At 41.7% G+C, this 17517-nt stretch overlaps 1 pseudogene; it reads left to right on the forward strand.

Moving 5' to 3' along the window:
- Positions 1 to 16034: 16034 nt before the first annotated feature.
- Positions 16035 to 16910, forward strand: LOC142834432 (OTU domain-containing protein 6A-like; annotated as a pseudogene).
- Positions 16911 to 17517: the final 607 nt, after the last annotated feature.

The raw sequence follows: 17517 nt of genomic DNA on the forward strand, positions 1-17517 counted from the left end.
GAGTGTTGGGTAAGGGACCAGGTGAAATTTACAAACAGCATGAAGTGGGATGCCCTATTCATATCATTTCTTGTCACGGAGAACAACATCCCAAAGCTACTCCATCATGGATCAGCTACTGCCTGAGACAATTGGTTTAAAGAAGCTTCTGGAAGGGTTTCAGAATCTTTCAGTGAGAATGGAGGGTTGATTGGGAGCCAGGCTTGGAGTGGGCCCTTGGGGACAGTGAGGGGAACAGGAACTGTTTTGTCTGTGTAGTCAGGAGTTCACACCATGGCAGGAGCTGTGAAGGTGTCCAGGGGCAGAAAACTTGTTTCTAGAGCCACGGGGAAGCCTGGAGATATGGCTCAGTGGTTAAAATTGCTTGCTGCTTTTCCAGAGGACCAGAAATATGTTCCCAGCAAGCCACTGTGGGCAGCTCACAGTCACCTGTAACTCCAGCCCTAGGTGACTCTGATGCCGTCTTCTGCCCTCTGCAAATGCTGCAAACACAGCACAGACATACATAATTTAAAATAAACAAGCTGTTATGGAGACCAGGAAGCCAGACCTTGGAGGTAATAATGCTGCTTCCAGAGCAGCAAGGCCACAGCTGTGCATCAATATCAGCACCCAGACCTGGGTTCTTCCTACCGCCCTTCCCAGAGTCAGAGCCACCTTCATTTGTTCTTGAATGAGTGAAGCCAGTAAGGGACTCCCGTCTCTGTCCTTAGGTCCCTGGAACTTCCTCAGGCACTCATTTCCTGGTGAGGATGCTGGGGTCCCTGGACTTGGCTTGGGATGGTGACAGGATCTCCTTGTCCACAGAGATGGAATTTATCGGGGTAGGTAGGCATGACCTGAGGAAAGGAATTGTGAGCACCTGGTCCACAGGGGACTTGGTCTGACTTTCCTCATGGGCTTAGCAGGGAAAGACAGGTTGGAGGTGGAGTGTGGACTTGGCCACCGAGGCAGGTGTTTATTTCTTGAGGTCACTGTGTTTACATCCCTTTGCTGGATCTGTCATGTGTCTTGTGGGCATGGGGAGGGGCCAAGCTACCTTCTCCTGTACCCCTGAGACTCCAGGGCACCCCTGAACTGTGTGGCAGTCACTCCGTGATGTTTGGGGATGGTAGTTGTTCTCTATAGCAGGCAGTATTCCGGCCTTGGTCTGTGAGGATTCAGTGACACCATACTGCCTGATGATATTGTTCCCTGGAGATACTTAGCCCAGTGGCAGTCACTGATGTACATGAGAGACACGCTTTCCACACTACCTGTCCATGCTGGCCCTAGGGCCTGGGCTTTGCTTGGTGACATGAGTGCCACCGAGCTCCCACGTGGATAGGTTTCCAGTGGGTTAGGTGGTGAGTGTCACCAAAGGTATACACAAGGGCAGGGCTTGTGGTGCTTGGTCTCCTGGTTAGATCCCTTCTCACAGGTCACAGAGGTCCTGAAGGCGGAGTCCCTGTGGACTTTGGAGGAAACTGGACAGGAGTTTGTTATTGTTAATATTTGGGATTTTGTTCTCACTGTTGGAATTAAACCTGGGTCCCCGCATGCTAGGCAAGGGCTCTGCCACAGCAGAAGATCATTTCCACATCCAAACTCATAAATTCTCCCAAGCCTGGAACTTTCTGAGCCACTCACATGATGCCATGGATAGAATATTCCTCATGCGGCAACATAAGATGGATTGCCGTCAACAGAGACCCAGTGCAAATGTTGCAGGGCTGACAGATGAATGGCAGGGTCGATGCAGAAGCTTTTTGGCTTATAGTTGGGTGGAATCTTCAGCGTGACTTTTTTTTTTGAGAGCTAGCCTGCTGGCCTGGAACGTGCAGTCTTCAATCTCCATTGTAGCAATCTTCTGCTTCAGTTTCCCAAGTACTGGGATCACAGGCATGTATGCAGAGCTGCCTTTTTTTTGTATTTGTACATGTTGTAAAATCCAGAAATATCAAAAATCTAAAATGCTCACAGGCATTTCCCACAGAGGATTCTTGACCTTTGGAAACATAGGAGAGAGTATTTTTTGAGTGACTACTTCAATCCCAGCCTGAGGCCCAGCCTCACATAGCCAGTGAGATGGAGAGTCCCATGGTATGACATCACTGGGGAGTTCCCACACAGAGAGCTGTTAGGCTGGGGAAACCCACTCAAGAGCCTGACACTAGGTCCCTACCACCCTGGGGGCCTTAGATGACCCCAAATACAGAACCTTAATTGGCCTTACCTCCTACACTGTAAGTCAACTGCCCTTCAAAACAAATTGGGAGCCCAGTCACTCTGAGGCAGGAGGGTTAGGAGCCTAAGGCCAGTGTGGACTCCATGGGAGGACCCTGTTTCAGTAATCAAATGTGTGGGATAAAACCGGACTCTCTGAACATGGTGAACAATGAGGGCTGATGAGAAGCCAAGGACAATGGCACGGGGGTTTGATCCTACTTAATGTGCTGGCTTTGTGGGAGCCTAGCCAGTTTGGATGTTCACCTTCCTATATTTGGACGGAGGGGTGAGGACCTTGGACTTTCCACAGGGCAGGGAACCCTGACTGCTCTTTGGACTGGAGAGGGAGAGGGAGAGGAGTAGGGGGAGGGGGAGAAGGGTGGGAGGAGGGGGAGAAGGGTGGGAGGAGGGGGAGGGAAATGCGAGGCTGGGAAGAGGCAGAAACTTGTTTTTTTTTCCTTTTCTCAATAAAAAATAAAATAAAAAAGAGTCTAAGTCTTGCATTGGAAATGGTTTGGCTAAATCATAAGAGGAAGATAACTATGACTATCTAATCTTCAACCCCCTTGAAGGCCTGAGAAGGGAGATAATCTTACTTGAGTAGGCAGGAAGTGAAATCAAGCAGCTTCCAAAATGCACAGTATATGAGAGAAGCAACTGGCTACCTGGGCAATCACTCAAAGTCTCATTTGCAATGTTGAAGCAACCAACTTTGACCAAGGCCTTAGTGTAACTGACAGACCATTTTCAGAGGCAGGAAAATTTTTAGAACCATCTTACCCTATTTTGGCAAGGTTTGGCAGTCTTTTTTCTTGTGTCCTGCTATACACCATGTGCTTTGTCAGTGGTCGATGAATGGGCAATTCCTTGACCAAAGGCCAATTGTGCCAAGAAGAAAACAAGCTCCAAGTGGCATATCTTTGCTGTTTAACATTCTCTTGGGAGTAGATCAGTGCTCTCAGGAGCAATTGTATTGTGTCTCACATCAATGGAACCCTAAGTTATTTAAATGCCATGTTCTACAGATCCTTGAAGTGGTTGAAAATTACCTATTTATGCACACATATTTCTATGTATCTAAAAAACCTAATTAATCTGACTATATGTATAACAAACTTGAATAACTATTGACCTATTATACTTAATACCTGTATAACTTAAAGACTAAGACTTTATATCAGAATATTAAACATTTAAACAACTTTGCAGTAAAAAGGAACAATGACCTCAAAATGTAAGCAATATATAAGTATCTTGATCAGAGGTAGGAATATATATTGTAAAATGATAAATATATACTAAAATTGTATCAGTATACAAAATGTCTTAAAAAGGTAGAAACATGTATGCATACAATCTGATGAAATAACTTTGCATGGGTGTACAAATATTGTAAACAGAAATAACAAATATAATTTGAACTTTGATGTGGGAGTGTCATATATCAATCTGTTGATTTCATTGGTTAAGCAATAAAGAAACGGCTTCGCCCTCATAGGTTAAAACATAGGTGGAAGGAGTAAACAGAACAGAATGCTGGGAGGAAGAGGAAGTGAGCTAAGACTTGACAGCTCTCCTCTCAGGGGCAACGCCTCAGAGAGACGCCATGCTCCCCACTCCCAGGCAGACACACGCAATGAAGCTCCAACCCAGGATGGACATAGGCTAGAAGCTCCCTGGTAAGCCACCTCGTGGGCTACAGCAGATTATTAGAAATGGGCTAGTCCAGGTGCGAGAGTTAGCCTAGAAGAGGCTAGATAGAAATGGGCCAAGCAGTGTTTAAATGAATACAGTTTTTGTGTTGTTATTTCGGGCATAAGCTAGCAGGCGGCCGGGGTGCTGGGAACGCAGCCCCACCACTCTTATTACAACAGAACTTGTATTAATATACAACAAACTATACAAATGTAAATTGTCCATAAGTAATAGCTCAAAAATTTTTACTTTATTACTCACTATGATTATTATTAGTATGAATAAGATCACACAAAATTACCTGTTACCCCATTCAATTTTTCTCTTTGTTTTCTCTTTAGATTATTGTCTAGTATAATTGCAAATGATTTCTGAGTAGTCAATAGGGTTTTCAAAGTTTTTCTTTGAAGTTCTGACCAGAATGTTGTGAGAACGTGCACCATTTTAGCAGCTAATACCCAAAAAACTGAACTTTATTTTAGTGCTGTCAGCATCATGATTTTATCTTAACCAGGTGGAGTCATTGCTGTGGGGCCACATCTTCCTGGAAACTTTAAAGATTATTGGAGGAAAGGGATCTGTAGAAAAATCTAATGTTTATTGTGGAAAACTAAACATCATTTATAAAGACATATATTCAATAAAAATACAATATAGACAAAATAGGCATGGAGAAAGAAAAATTTTCTATTTTGTAACCTAAGTAATTGACAGAATCTCCTCTTTGAATCTTTCTAGGAACAATTTGTAATCCCCATTTAGGCATTTTTTTTTTTTTACTTTTTGAAACATTGTTTTTAAGGTATCTGCATTTGAATCAGATAACAAAATGTCATCCATGTAATGGTAAATTACAGTCTTATAAAATTGCTTACATATTATTTTCAATGACTGACAAAGTTTTGGCACAGGGTGGGGCTTTTGAGCATTCTCTGTGGGAGGATGGTTCATTGGTATTTCCTAGTAGGTGATGGGGGAGTGTCATATATCAATCTGTTGATTTCATTGTAAGCAATAAAGAAACTGCTAGGCCCATTGGATAGGCCCACCCTTAGGTGGGTGGAGTAGACAGAACAGAATGCCGGGAGGAAGAGGAAGTGAGGTCAGACTCCACAGCGCTCTTCTCGGGAGCAGACGTCCGCCATGCTCCCAGCTCCTGGGCAGACACACGCGATGAAGCTCTGAAGCTCCGACCCAAGATGGACTTAGGCTAGAATCTTCCCGGTAAGACCGGTGCTACACAGATGATAAGAAATGGGCTAGTCCAGGTGCGAGAGTTAGCCTAGAAGAGGCTAGATAGAGATGGGTCAAGCAGTGTTTAAAAGAATACAGTGTCTGTGTAATTATTTGGGGCATAAGCTAGCCGGAGCCAGGCGGCTGGGGATTTGGGGACGCAACGCAACCCCGCCGCGCTCATATTACTACAAATGACGCCCAGACGTGTGGCTAACTGAGTCCACAGAAAACCTGAGAAGGCTTAAAAATAAGGGAGAGAGAGTTTAACACAGATTTTTGCTGTTTGTTGGTGGCGTGCTGTAGAGAGATTTCCTGATTCGGCAACAGCAGCAGAAAAAAAGCTGCGTTATCTTAAAGCACAGCTTCTTGGGGCTGTGCCGCCAGTGCAAACTCTGGCTTTATGTTTGTGTTCCCGCTTGGGATCGGAAGGAGAGTGCTCTGAGACCGTGACGATGATTCAGAGCTCCCGCCTGCTTCTGGGCAGAAGGCAGAATCAGGCTTAGGCAGGCGGAAGAGCATGGCGGATTCCTGCCGCCATACAGAGACGTGTTTTTAGACTGCGCAGTGCTCTGCCTGTCAGATTTGGATGTTACTTGGATGAAAAGAATTTCTGTGCTGCACGCTCAGTCTCAGAATTAAAGTGCTGAGTGCCGCTCCTACCTGGTAGCCCCAAGAGGCTTCCTGACTCAGCTTTAGCTGCAAAACCCTGCGGCTCATTAAGAGGTCCTGCCACAAAACACTTAAACAGTGTTGATGAAAAGCTGAACACATGCTTTTCGGTTTTCAGCCGTAGCAGGAAAAAAGCTGTGCCGTTTAAAAATGCCAGCTTTCTGGGCCATCCTGCCAGGGCAAACTCTGACTGTTTGAGGCAGGAGGGCCGGCTACAGAGAGAGGACTTGAGTGTTGTCTGTTGTAGCTTGCTGGCTGGCAGGGACCTTGAAATGCTATAAACATGGCTACAGCCAGTACCTCAGCCAAGAGGCTGAAAAGCTAAGGAATGGACTGGATCTAGCTGGCAAAGCCACGCCTTTAGTCCTACTGATATTGCTTGGTAAATTAAAGCCTCGTGTGGTCAGAAAAAGAGAGAGAGATACAGTAAAAAGAGAGATTCAAAGACAAAGAAAATTTCTGAATGGTTTACTGTGTGTTAAAAATATATGCAAGCTAAAAGTTGAAGTTCTTAAAAAAAAAAAAAAGGAAGAGAGTTGTTGTGTGTCGTAGTACACACCTTTAATCCCAACACTTGGGAGGCAGAGGGAGATAGACGTCTGTGACTTCAAGGTGTGGTAGCACACGCCTTTAATCCCAGTGCCTAGAAGGCAGAACCGAACAGATCTCTGTGAGTTCAAGGTGTAGTAGCAAACACCTTTAATCCCAATGCCTGGGAGGCAGAGACAGGCGGATCTCTGAGAGTTCAAAGACAGCCTGGTCTACAGGGTTATTCCAGGTCAAAGATGTGCGCTCAAAAAGCAAAAAGTTAACCTAGGAATGTCACAGCTTAGATTCTTAAGCGCCTAGTGATGTAAAGGTGCAAATCAAAAGTGCTCCTGGATAGTAAAAAATTGCAGATTCACAATAGGACAGATTCAGACCACTAAACGAGTCACACTGTTGGATGAATGTACGTTGGCTTGGGAGAGAGAAGAAAAAGAATATAGAGAATAAAGTTAATGGTTTAAAAAAAAAAAGTAAAAGTAAAGTCTTTAAAGAGACAGAATAAAGTAAAGTGATAGAGTAAAACTAAGCCGCGTAAAAATGAAAATTTCACAAAGAGTCTGGATTATGTACATTGTGTTTTCTTTAAAATTTTTGACTGTGAAGGAGCTAAATACAGAGAGACATTTCATTATATGGGCTGCCAAGCTAAACCAGAATGGATATAAGGGTATTATGATTTCAGAATTTGGGTCTAAGGATATGATGCTTTGGAGAGAGTCTTCTTTTGTTTTCACAGAGGATGAGACTCTATGGATTTCTTCTATTCCGATTTGGTATGATGGACCACGTCCTCCTGAAGGGTTGCTGTGAACATCTTCAGAAAATTGCTTTGCTCAACTGCCAACTGAGATGAAACTAGCACACAGGTTATACCAAGAAAGACCTAATTAACGACGCCCCCATTCAGCAGGAAGCAGTTTGGAGAGAAAAACTGCGCCCATGTTCCCAAATATGGTTTATAAATGTTCTTTTACATTTAAAGGGGGATATGATATAGATATGAATAATTTGCATTAGTATAGATTTTGCTTTATTTATAGAGATTTAAGGTCAATTTTGTTATATGTATAAATGTTTCTGATGTAACTTTTACTTGATAACTGTTTTGTTATATGTAATTTTACTATGTTAAAGTTAAAGCCTTTCTTTTTTGTTTAAACAGAAAAAGGGGAAGTGATGGGGGAGTGTCATATATCAATCTGTTGATTTCATTGTAAGCAATAAAGAAACTGCTAGGCCCATTGGATAGGCCCACCCTTAGGTGGGTGGAGTAGACAGAACAGAATGCCGGGAGGAAGAGGAAGTGAGGTCAGACTCCACAGCGCTCTTCTCGGGAGCAGACGTCCGCCATGCTCCCAGCTCCTGGGCAGACACACGCGATGAAGCTCTGAAGCTCCGACCCAAGATGGACTTAGGCTAGAATCTTCCCGGTAAGACCGGTGCTACACAGATGATAAGAAATGGGCTAGTCCAGGTGCGAGAGTTAGCCTAGAAGAGGCTAGATAGAGATGGGTCAAGCAGTGTTTAAAAGAATACAGTGTCTGTGTAATTATTTGGGGCATAAGCTAGCCGGAGCCAGGCGGCTGGGGATTTGGGGACGCAACCCAACCCTGCCGCTCTCCATATTACTACAAGTAGGCTGAGAATTTTTATAAGTAGGCACTGTGAAGGCAAATTTTCCTCAGTCCTGTTTTGTAGAAACAATCCTTTAAATTAATAGCTATGACAGGCCATCCTTTTGATAACAGACAAGGCAGAGGAATTTCAGATTATAAAGAGCCCATAGGTTCAATAACCTTGTTAACAGCTTCAAGATCTGTTGACATTTTCATTTTTCAAATTTCTTTTTAACAACAAATACAGGAGAATTTTAAGGATTGGTAGAATTTTTAATATGTTGAGCATCTAGTTTCTCCTGTACCAACTGTTTTAAAACTTTCTGTTAGAGACCATTGTTTAAACCATATTGCTTTCTCAGTTAACCATTTTAAAGGCAAGACCATTAGAATCTCTGAAGATTTGCTGGTTGTTTTGTGTTCTTGTACAGCCTGAATGTCTGATGACCTTTGTCTTAAGTTTTTGGTACTGCAGGAATGTTAACCTCAATATTTCATTGCTGCAACAGTTCACAACCGCATAAATTCATTGCAGTATTAGCTACATAAGGCCTCAGCCTTCCTTTTATTCTTTTGGCCCAATGCTTTTACCCCATTTCATGCATTGTTTTACTTGAGATAGGGTTTTAATTCCTAGGAACTGAATATCTGCTTCTTGATGAGGCCAATTCGGATGCCAAGATTCTGGAGTAATGATATTTACATCTGCACCCATGTTTATCAAGCCCTCAATAACAATGCCATTTACATTTTTAGCTTTGGTCTTTGATCATTTATAGAAGTCTGCCAGAATATGTTTTTTTTATTTCCTACTAGAGTTTTTGATTTATCCTCCATATCTATTTTATCATTCAGACCAGTATTGTTTTTTTTTACAGTAGGCACTGGATTTTTTAAATTTTTTTGTGGGACATGTTTGCCACAGTAACTGAGAAAGATTGGGCCATTGGACCTGTGAAAGGCCCACAAGGGAGTTCTCCAATGGTATCGGATTGTCCTGTCTCTCCTTTGTCAACCTACATTATTGGACCAATGTTAGTCTTTGCCATGCCTCCTACAGACACCCAAAGGCTGAGTCCTCCTATTCTTGCCATTTCTATAGTAGATATTATTTCTAGGAATTTCTTGTCTAAAATCCTTTCTCAGATGTTCTATTTTACCACAATTAAAACATTTAGCATTTTGCTGTTTCCTTATACCATTGGAAATCACTTCTCCTACCCAATTTATTATTATAGTCAAATGTCTCAACATTCATTGTATCCAGATCCATTCATCCATTAGTACTGATCTGACCTTTAGAGGCCCAAGGATCGTTTTCCATTCTAAGTTGTCATTTTTAAAAGCTAAATATTTAATAAGTATACATCTATCTTCTGGGTCTGTTACTCCTATTTGTCCAGCCTTAGTTAATCTTTGAAAAAAAGTCACTAAAAGGTTCTCTCTGACCCTGTTTAACCCTAATATATATTTTTTCTATTTTGGTTTCTGAATCCTGTACCAAAAATTTAAGGCTGCTGTGCTGCATAAGTATAAGGTGTGTTTTTTGTAAAGAGCCTGGTCCTTAGGATCAGAGTAAGGACCTCGCCAAGAATTTGATCTCAGGAACTCTCAAGTTCTTTTGCTTTTTACTTTTGTTAAAAAATTTTTGTCTTTTTTTCCCAAAAACCTTTTTAGAGAAGCTGCAGTCCATCTTGTAGGACCCCTGAGATTAACTGAAGCCAAGCTTGTAGGTTAGCCTTATTGCTTGAAGCCCACGTTTTGATCATTTTCCTAACAAAGGGTGAATGTAGGCTGTAAGAAATGATTGCTTGGGGCTGGAGAGATGGCTCAGTGGTTAAGAGCATTGCCTGCTCTTCCAAAGGTCCTGAGTTCAATTTCCAGCAACCACATGGTGGCTCACAACCATCTGTAAAGAGGTCTGGTGCCCTCTTCCAGCCTGCAGGCATACACACAGACAGAATATTGTATACACAATAAATAAATAAAACAAATATTTAGAAAAGAAAGAAATAATTGCTTACTTAATTTCTTTTAGATCACTCATATGAATGGGTTCCCATTTATATTTTTTGACTACCTTAGGGTACTTGGTGACAGATGGTCAGTTAGAACTCTGGGTAAGCCATCCAGGAGTTTGGTACATACTAATCGGGCTAAATTTTGTCTTTGTAACTTTTGTCCCTGCTCAAATTTTTGATAATTTTTTTTAATCTTTAAATTTTTTTTTTACTCCTGCCTTTTGTAAAGTCTGGATCTCCTGTCCAGTATTTTTTTCTAATGCCCTCCTTGAAGATTTCAAAGTATGAAGTCTGTCCTTGTACAGAATTTTTTTACAGTTTTTTATTGATTTTTATTGAGCTCAACATTTTTCTTTGCTCCCCTTCCTGTTTCTCCCCTCCCACTTTCCACCCTCCCCTGAAGTCCCCATGCTTCCAATTTACTCAGGAGATCTTGTCTTTTTCTACTTCCTGTGTAGATTAGATCTATGTAAGTTTCTCTTACTGTCCTCATTGTTTGTTGTCTAAGTTCTCTGGAGGACAAAAAAAAAAAGATGGAATCTTTTTTAGATTCCTCTGTTGAGAGTTCTCTGTTTAGGTCTGTAATCCATTTTTTTAAATTGGATTATGTGTTCTTTTGATGACCAATTTCTTGAGTTCTTTGTCTATTTTAGAGATCAGACCTCTGTCTGATGTGGGGTTAAGTGAAGATTTTTTTCCCATTCTGTAGGATGTCGTTTTTTCTTGTTGACCATACCCTTTGCTTTACAGAAGCTCTTCAGGTTCAGGAGGTTCCATTTATTGTTTCTCTCAGTATCTATGCTGCTGGGGCTATATTTAGGAAGTGGTCTTCTGTGCCAATGTATTCAAGTGTACTTCCCACTTTCTCTTCTATACTGCTCAGTGTGGCTGGCTTTATCTTGAGGTCTTTGATCCATTTGGACTTGAGCTTTGTGCATGATAATAGATATAGATTCTTCTACATGTTGTTATCTAGTTATACCAGTACCATTTGTTAAATATGCTATATTTTCTTCCATTGTATAACTTTAGCTTCTTTGTCAAAAATCAGGTGTTCAAAGGAGTGTGCATTAATATCTGGGTCTTCTATTGGGTTCTGTTGCTCCTTCTGTCTGTTCTTATGCCAATTCCAGGCTGTTCTCAGTACTGTGCTTTATAGTAGAGTTTGAAGTCAGGGACTGTGATGCTTCCAGAAGTTATTTTATTTTACAGAATTATTTTGCCTATCCCGGGTTTTTTGCTTTTCCATATGAACTTGAGTACTGTTCTTTCGAGGTCTGTAAAGAGTTTTGCTGGGATTTTGCTGGGCATTGCATTGAATCTGTAGATTGCTTTTGGTAAGATTCTACTTACCCAAGAGCATGGGAGATCTTTCCACTTTCTGGTGTCTTCTTCAATTTCTTTCTTCAAAAATTTAAAGTTCCTGTCATCCAAGTCTTCCACTTTTTTGTTTAGAGTTACTCCAAGATATTTTATGCTATTTGTGGCTATTGTGAAGGCTGTTGTTTCTCTAATTTCTTCTCTAGCCCTTTTTATCATCTGTGTCCAAGAGGTCTACTGATTATTTTGAGTTAATCCTGTATCTTGCTACATTACTGAAAGTCGTAGAAGTTCTTTGGTAGAATTTTTGGGATTGCTTATGTAAACTATCATATCATAAGCAAACAGTGAGAGTTTGAATTCTTTTTCTATTCTGATTTCTATCCCCTTGATCTCCTTTTGATGTCTTATTGCTCTAGCTAGGACCTCAAGAATTATATTGAATAGATATGGAGAGAGTGGACAGCCTTGTCTTGTTCCTGATTTCAGTGGAATTGCTGGGAGTTTCTCTCCAATTAGTTTGATATTGGCTGTTGTCATGCTGTCTATTGCCTATATTATGTTTAGGTATGTTCCTTGTATCCCTGTTCTCTCCAAGACCTTTATCATGAAGGGATGTTGTATTTTGTCAAAAGCTTTTTCGGCATCTAATGAGATGATCATGTGGTTTTTCTTTTTCAGTTTTTTTATATGGTGGGTTAGATTGACAGATCTCTGTATGTTGAACCATTCCTGCATCTCTGGGATGAAGCCAACTTGATCATGGTGGATGATGGTTCTGATGTGTTCTTGGATTCGATTTGCCAGTATTTTATTGAGTATTTTTACATCAATGTTCATGAGTGAGATTAGCCTGTAATTCTCCTTCTTAGTAATGTCTTTCTATGGTTTGGGTATCAGGGTAATTGTAGCCTCATAAAAAGAGTTTGGCGATGTTCCTTCTGTTTCTATTGTGTGGAATAATTTGAGGAGTATTGGAATTAGCTCTTCTTTGAAAGTCTTGTAGAATTCTGAGCTGAAACTATTTGGTCCTGGGCCTTTTTTGGTTGGGAGACTTTTAATAGCTGTTTCTATTTCTTCAGCAGTTATAGGTCTGTTTAATTTGCTTATCTCTTCTTGATTTAATTCTCATAAGTGATATTTATCCAGAAAATTGTTCATTTCCTTTAAGTTTTCCAATTTTATGGAGTACAGGTTTTCAAAATATGACCTGATGATTTTCTGTGTTTCCTTCATGTCTGTTGTTATGTCCTCCTTTTCATTTCTGATTTTGTTAATTTGGATATTCTTTTGCTGCCTTTGGTTAGTTTGGATAGAGGTTTTCTGTTTTGTTGATTTTCTTGAAGAACCAACTCTTTGTCTCACCGATTTTTTGTATTGTTTTCTTTGTTTCTATTTTGTTGATTTCAGCTCTCAATTTGATTATTTCCTGTCTAGTTATGTTAGCTGAGTTTACCTCTTTCAGTTCTAAAATTTTCAAATGTTCTGTTAATTCACTAGTGTGCTTTTTCCAGCTTCGTGTAAGTGTTTAGTGCTATGAACACTTAACACTGCTTTCATTGTGTCCCATAAATTTGGGTATGTTGTGTGGTCATTTTCATTGAATTTTAGGAAGTTTTAAATTTCTCCCTTGTTCCATCAATGATTCAGGTGAGCATTGTTTAATTTCCATGTGTTTGTGGGTTTTCTGGAATTAGTATTGCTCTTGACTTCTAGTTTTAAAACATGGTTATCTGATAAGGTACTTTGGGTTATTCCAATTTTCTTTTATTTGTTGAGGTTTGTTTTGTTACCAAGTATGTGGTCAATTTTTGAGAAGGTTCCATGAGATGCTGAGAAGAAGGTGTATTCTTTTCTGTTTCGATAGAGTATTCTATATATGTCTTTTAAGTCCATTTGAATCACAACATCTGTTAGTTCTCTTATTTCTCTGTTCATTTTTTGTCTGACTGACCTGTTTTGTGGTGAGAGTGGAGTGTTACAGTCTCCCACTATTAGTGTGTGGGATTTTAATATATTATTTAAACTTTAGAAGTTTTTCTTTTACATATGAGGGTGTCCTTGTATTTGTGGCATAGATGTTCAGTATTGAGATTTCTTCTTATTAGTCTCCTGGACTAATATGAAAAATGACCTTCTTTATCTTTTTTGACTGATTTTAGCTTGAAGTCTATTTTGTTAGATATTAATGACCAGTGATTGCTGTCTCCTGTTAGTTTACTTTTCATTCTTGGTAATGTTAATTTGTGTGTTTTTCTCTTTGGGATTTGCTGCTATGAGACCATCAATTGTCTATGTTTTTGTTGGTGTAGCCAACTTCCTTGGGTGGGACTTTTCCTTCTAGTATTTTGTGTAGGGCTGGGTTAGTAGCTAGGTATTAGTGAAATCTAGTTTTGTCATGAAATATCTTGTTTTGCCTTACTATAGTGATTTTAAGTTTTGCTGGATATAGTAGTCTGGGCTGGCATCCATGGTCTCTTAATGACAGCATAACACTTGACCATAACCTTATGGCTTTCATTGTCTCCAGTGAGAAGTCAGGTGTAATTCTGATAGGTCTACCTTTATATGTTACTTGGCCTTTTTCCTTTGCAGCTCTTAATATTCTTTCTTTACTTTAGATGTTTAGTGTTTTGATTATTTGGCCAGAGGACTTTTTTTTAAAATTGAGTCTATTTGGTGTACTGTAAACTTTTTGTTTCTTCATAGGCATATCTGTTTTTTAGGTTGGGACCATTTTGTTCTATGATTTTGTTAAATATATATATTTTATGTGCCTTTGAGTTGAACTTCTTCTTCTATACCTATTCTTAGAATTTCTTTTCATTGTGTCCAATATTTCCTGGTTATTTTGGGTTAAGCTTTTGTTAGATTTAATGTTTTCTTTGACTGATAACTCTATTTCCTGTACTGTATCTTCAGCACTTGAGATTCTTTCTTCCATCTCTTGTATTCTGCTGTTCATGCTTGCTTTTGTGGTTCCTGATCGTTTCTCATGATTTCTGTTTCTATAATTCCCACAGCTTGTATTTTCTTTATTGTCTCTATTTCAGTTTTTAAGTCTTGAATAGTTTCTTTCATATGTTTGATTTCCTTTTCTTGTTTTTCCCTGAGGGATTTGCTGATGTCTTCCAAATTTTGTTTGTCCTTTCCTCCATTTCTTTGAGGGAACTTCTCATTTCCTCTTTAAGAGTTTTAAACATTCTTTTGAAATTATTTTTAGGTCATTTTCTTCTGCTTTATCTTTATTTGGTTGTTCAAGTCTTGTTGTTGTAGGGTCTTTAGGTTTACTGGTATTGTGTTGCTATTTCTGCTGTAGCATGTGACCTTACCTTTTCTACTCATCTTTTCCTCTAATAGATGTGGTTGGGGCTGTCTGAGATTCTGTTGATTAATCTTTTAGGTGCTAAAGAATCCAAAGCTCAGATGGTTGTTCCTTGTGGTACAGTCAGTGCCACAGTTCTAGTTTACCCATTGGTTACTCTGTGTTCCTGGAGATAGCTCAGTGCTCCTGTGTTTTTCTCTGCTCCCTTGGAGTTTGTTGTCTCAGGCCTACTAGGTTGCTGGCTTTTACCTGTTTCTGTAAATCCTGGTCTGGATCCCCTCCTGTAGATGTCCCTTGCCTGGAGTTGGTCCTGCAAAGGTTTCTGGTCTACTGACTCAGCGTTCCCAGGCTTGGGTGCACCCAGAACAGCAGAGGACCTAGCTCAAGCTTACTCCCTCAGAGGTCCCAGACTCATGGTTGGACCCGCAGAGGTTCCAGGTCTCTGCCTATTGCCTTTGATGTTCCAGAACAATGCCCAGGCCCACAGAGGTCCTGGCTAAGGCCTACTCCCTCTGACGTCCCAGACTCATGCCTGGCCCCAAGAGATCTCTGGTTCCTGCCTACTCCCTTGGAGGTCCCAGATGCGCGCCTAGACTGGCAGAGGTCCTGGCTCAGGCCTAGTTCCTGGGAGGTCCTAGGAACTCATGCTGAGACCCACAGGGATCCTGGCTTAGGTCTACTCCCTTGAAGGTCCCAGGTTCACGTTGGGACTCTCAGCAGTCTCTGGCTCTGGCTCGCTTGCTCAGCGGTTACTCCCCAGTACCTGTTTCAGTGGAGATCGCTTACTCTGGATCTTGGACATAATTTTTATGGCATACATATTACCTTCATGGACAGACACTCTATCCATCAATCTATCCTAACTGTTTAACAGATTTTGCTTAATACATTCAACAGCTTGAATTCTCTCAGACAGTGTCTCTTCACCCTCCATCATTGACTGGGTTTGGGCCATCAAATTGGTTGTATCCTTCTCCAGAGTGCCGATTTTTCCTTTCAGCTGGTCATTATCAGTCTTAAAGTGCCTCATTCATGGCTCATTAGTTATCAAACCATTTTTAAAGGTGAAAATATGAAATACAAAGCTAATCCCTGGAATGAAATATAGGGATGTAGGATGGAAATCACATAAGCCTTGCATAATACCATACATGGTATAAGTTAAAAAGCTGTTGTCTTGTATTGATAAATTACTTGTTATGTTGACATTATAAATCTCACCTGTCGAGAGTGCCACAGCTTCCTCGGGCAGCGGTTCTGTGAGGCGGTCTGGTCCCTAGGGCAGCGGTTCTGTGAGGCGGTCTGGTCCCTCGGACGGCGGTTCTGTGAGGCGGTCTGGTGATTTGAACTGTTCCAGCTTCCTTCCAACTACAATTCTCGCCTTCCACTGCGATAATGGATGACCCCGAGACCGAATTCCAACGGGTGATCCGCCACCATTATCGCGAAAAAAGAGAGCTGCAAGCTCACATCCAGGCCCTCGAAAGTTCTGTCCCGAAAAATGACAGGAACAGAAGAAAGCAGGTGTTTGCTGATACTGCCCGTCTCAGGGCCGAGATGGAGCAGAGGCACCGTCAGGAACTGGAGAGATTTCAAGAAGAGCCTGACACCAGCGTGGAGTCGATTGCAGCCAACCTCAAAAAGATGAACCTTGAAAATGTGCCCCCACGCCCATCGAAGGCCCGGTAAAGGCGTGAGCGAAGAGCTAACCTGCAGAGACAACGCCCGCAGAGGATCCCAGTGGCCCAGAGCGAAGAGCAGGCCGCCTACCGCCGCGAGGAGGAAGAAAAGGTCGCTGCCATTTTGGCGGCTAGAAGTCTGGAGATGAAGCCCATCCCTGCCGACGGCCATTGCATGTACCGTGCCATCCAAGACCAGCTGGTGTTCTCGGTGACTGTGGAGAGCCTGCGCTACCGCACGGCCTACTATATGAAGAAACACATTGATGACTTCTTACCTTTCTTCACGGAACCCGAGGCCGGCAACTTCTACACCCGTGAGGACTTCCTGAGGTACTGCGATGACATCGTGCACAGGTCATTGTGGGGTGGCCAGCTGGAATTGAGAGCCATGTCGCATGTCCTGCAGACCCCCATCGAGGTGATACAGGCCAACTCGCCCACCATTGTGATCGGGGAGGAGTACACCCGGAAGCCGATCACACTGGTCTATCTGCACTACGCCTGTGAGTTCGGGGAGCACTACAACTCAGTGAAGCCCATCGAGGCCGCGGGCACCTCCGCCGCTGCCATGGCGCCGCGCCTGTTCTAAAAGTTTCCAGCAGCCACGGACCTCGGCTCTACGCGCCATGTTTCTGCCATGCTTGACACCTGCAGATCCTGGGAAAGCTGGAACAGCTATGGCATTTCTCAGTAGGAACACTTGCATTTTCCTTGGCTGGTTTATTTTCTTCCAAGATTTACTTAAATATTGAAATTCGTCCCTTCCAATCCTGCCTCATTTTGGTTGTTTTGTTTTCCGACTGTTATGTGTGTCTTCTTTGGGGGACAGGCTTACGGACGGAAGAATACCTCCTCGGGACAACCAAGAGACTTAGGTTTCATTGAGTCTAACTTCATTTGGCCCTGAGGTACTTTTGTCTCCTTCAGGCTTCAATTAATGGTAAGCTGAAAATGGAAATGTTGGACTTTGCTTATTGTTTACCCGGGCGTGAATGAGTTTAGCAGAAAGGTTCAGTTTGTGGGACTTTTCCTTATGTATCTATCAAATCACTTGATAAGAGGAGTTTGTGTGGCTGAAGTGGTTTATGAGTGTTTTTCATTGTTTTTTCCAGAAAAAAAAAAGCCACAGCTGGCCGTTTGGTTTGCTTTTAACCGACGTTCCAATGCCAGGGTCACGAGCAAGTCTTCCAGTAGTA

Source organism: Microtus pennsylvanicus, chromosome 13, assembly GCF_037038515.1.
Source record: "Microtus pennsylvanicus isolate mMicPen1 chromosome 13, mMicPen1.hap1, whole genome shotgun sequence".
Taxonomy (NCBI): Eukaryota; Metazoa; Chordata; class Mammalia; order Rodentia; family Cricetidae; genus Microtus; species Microtus pennsylvanicus.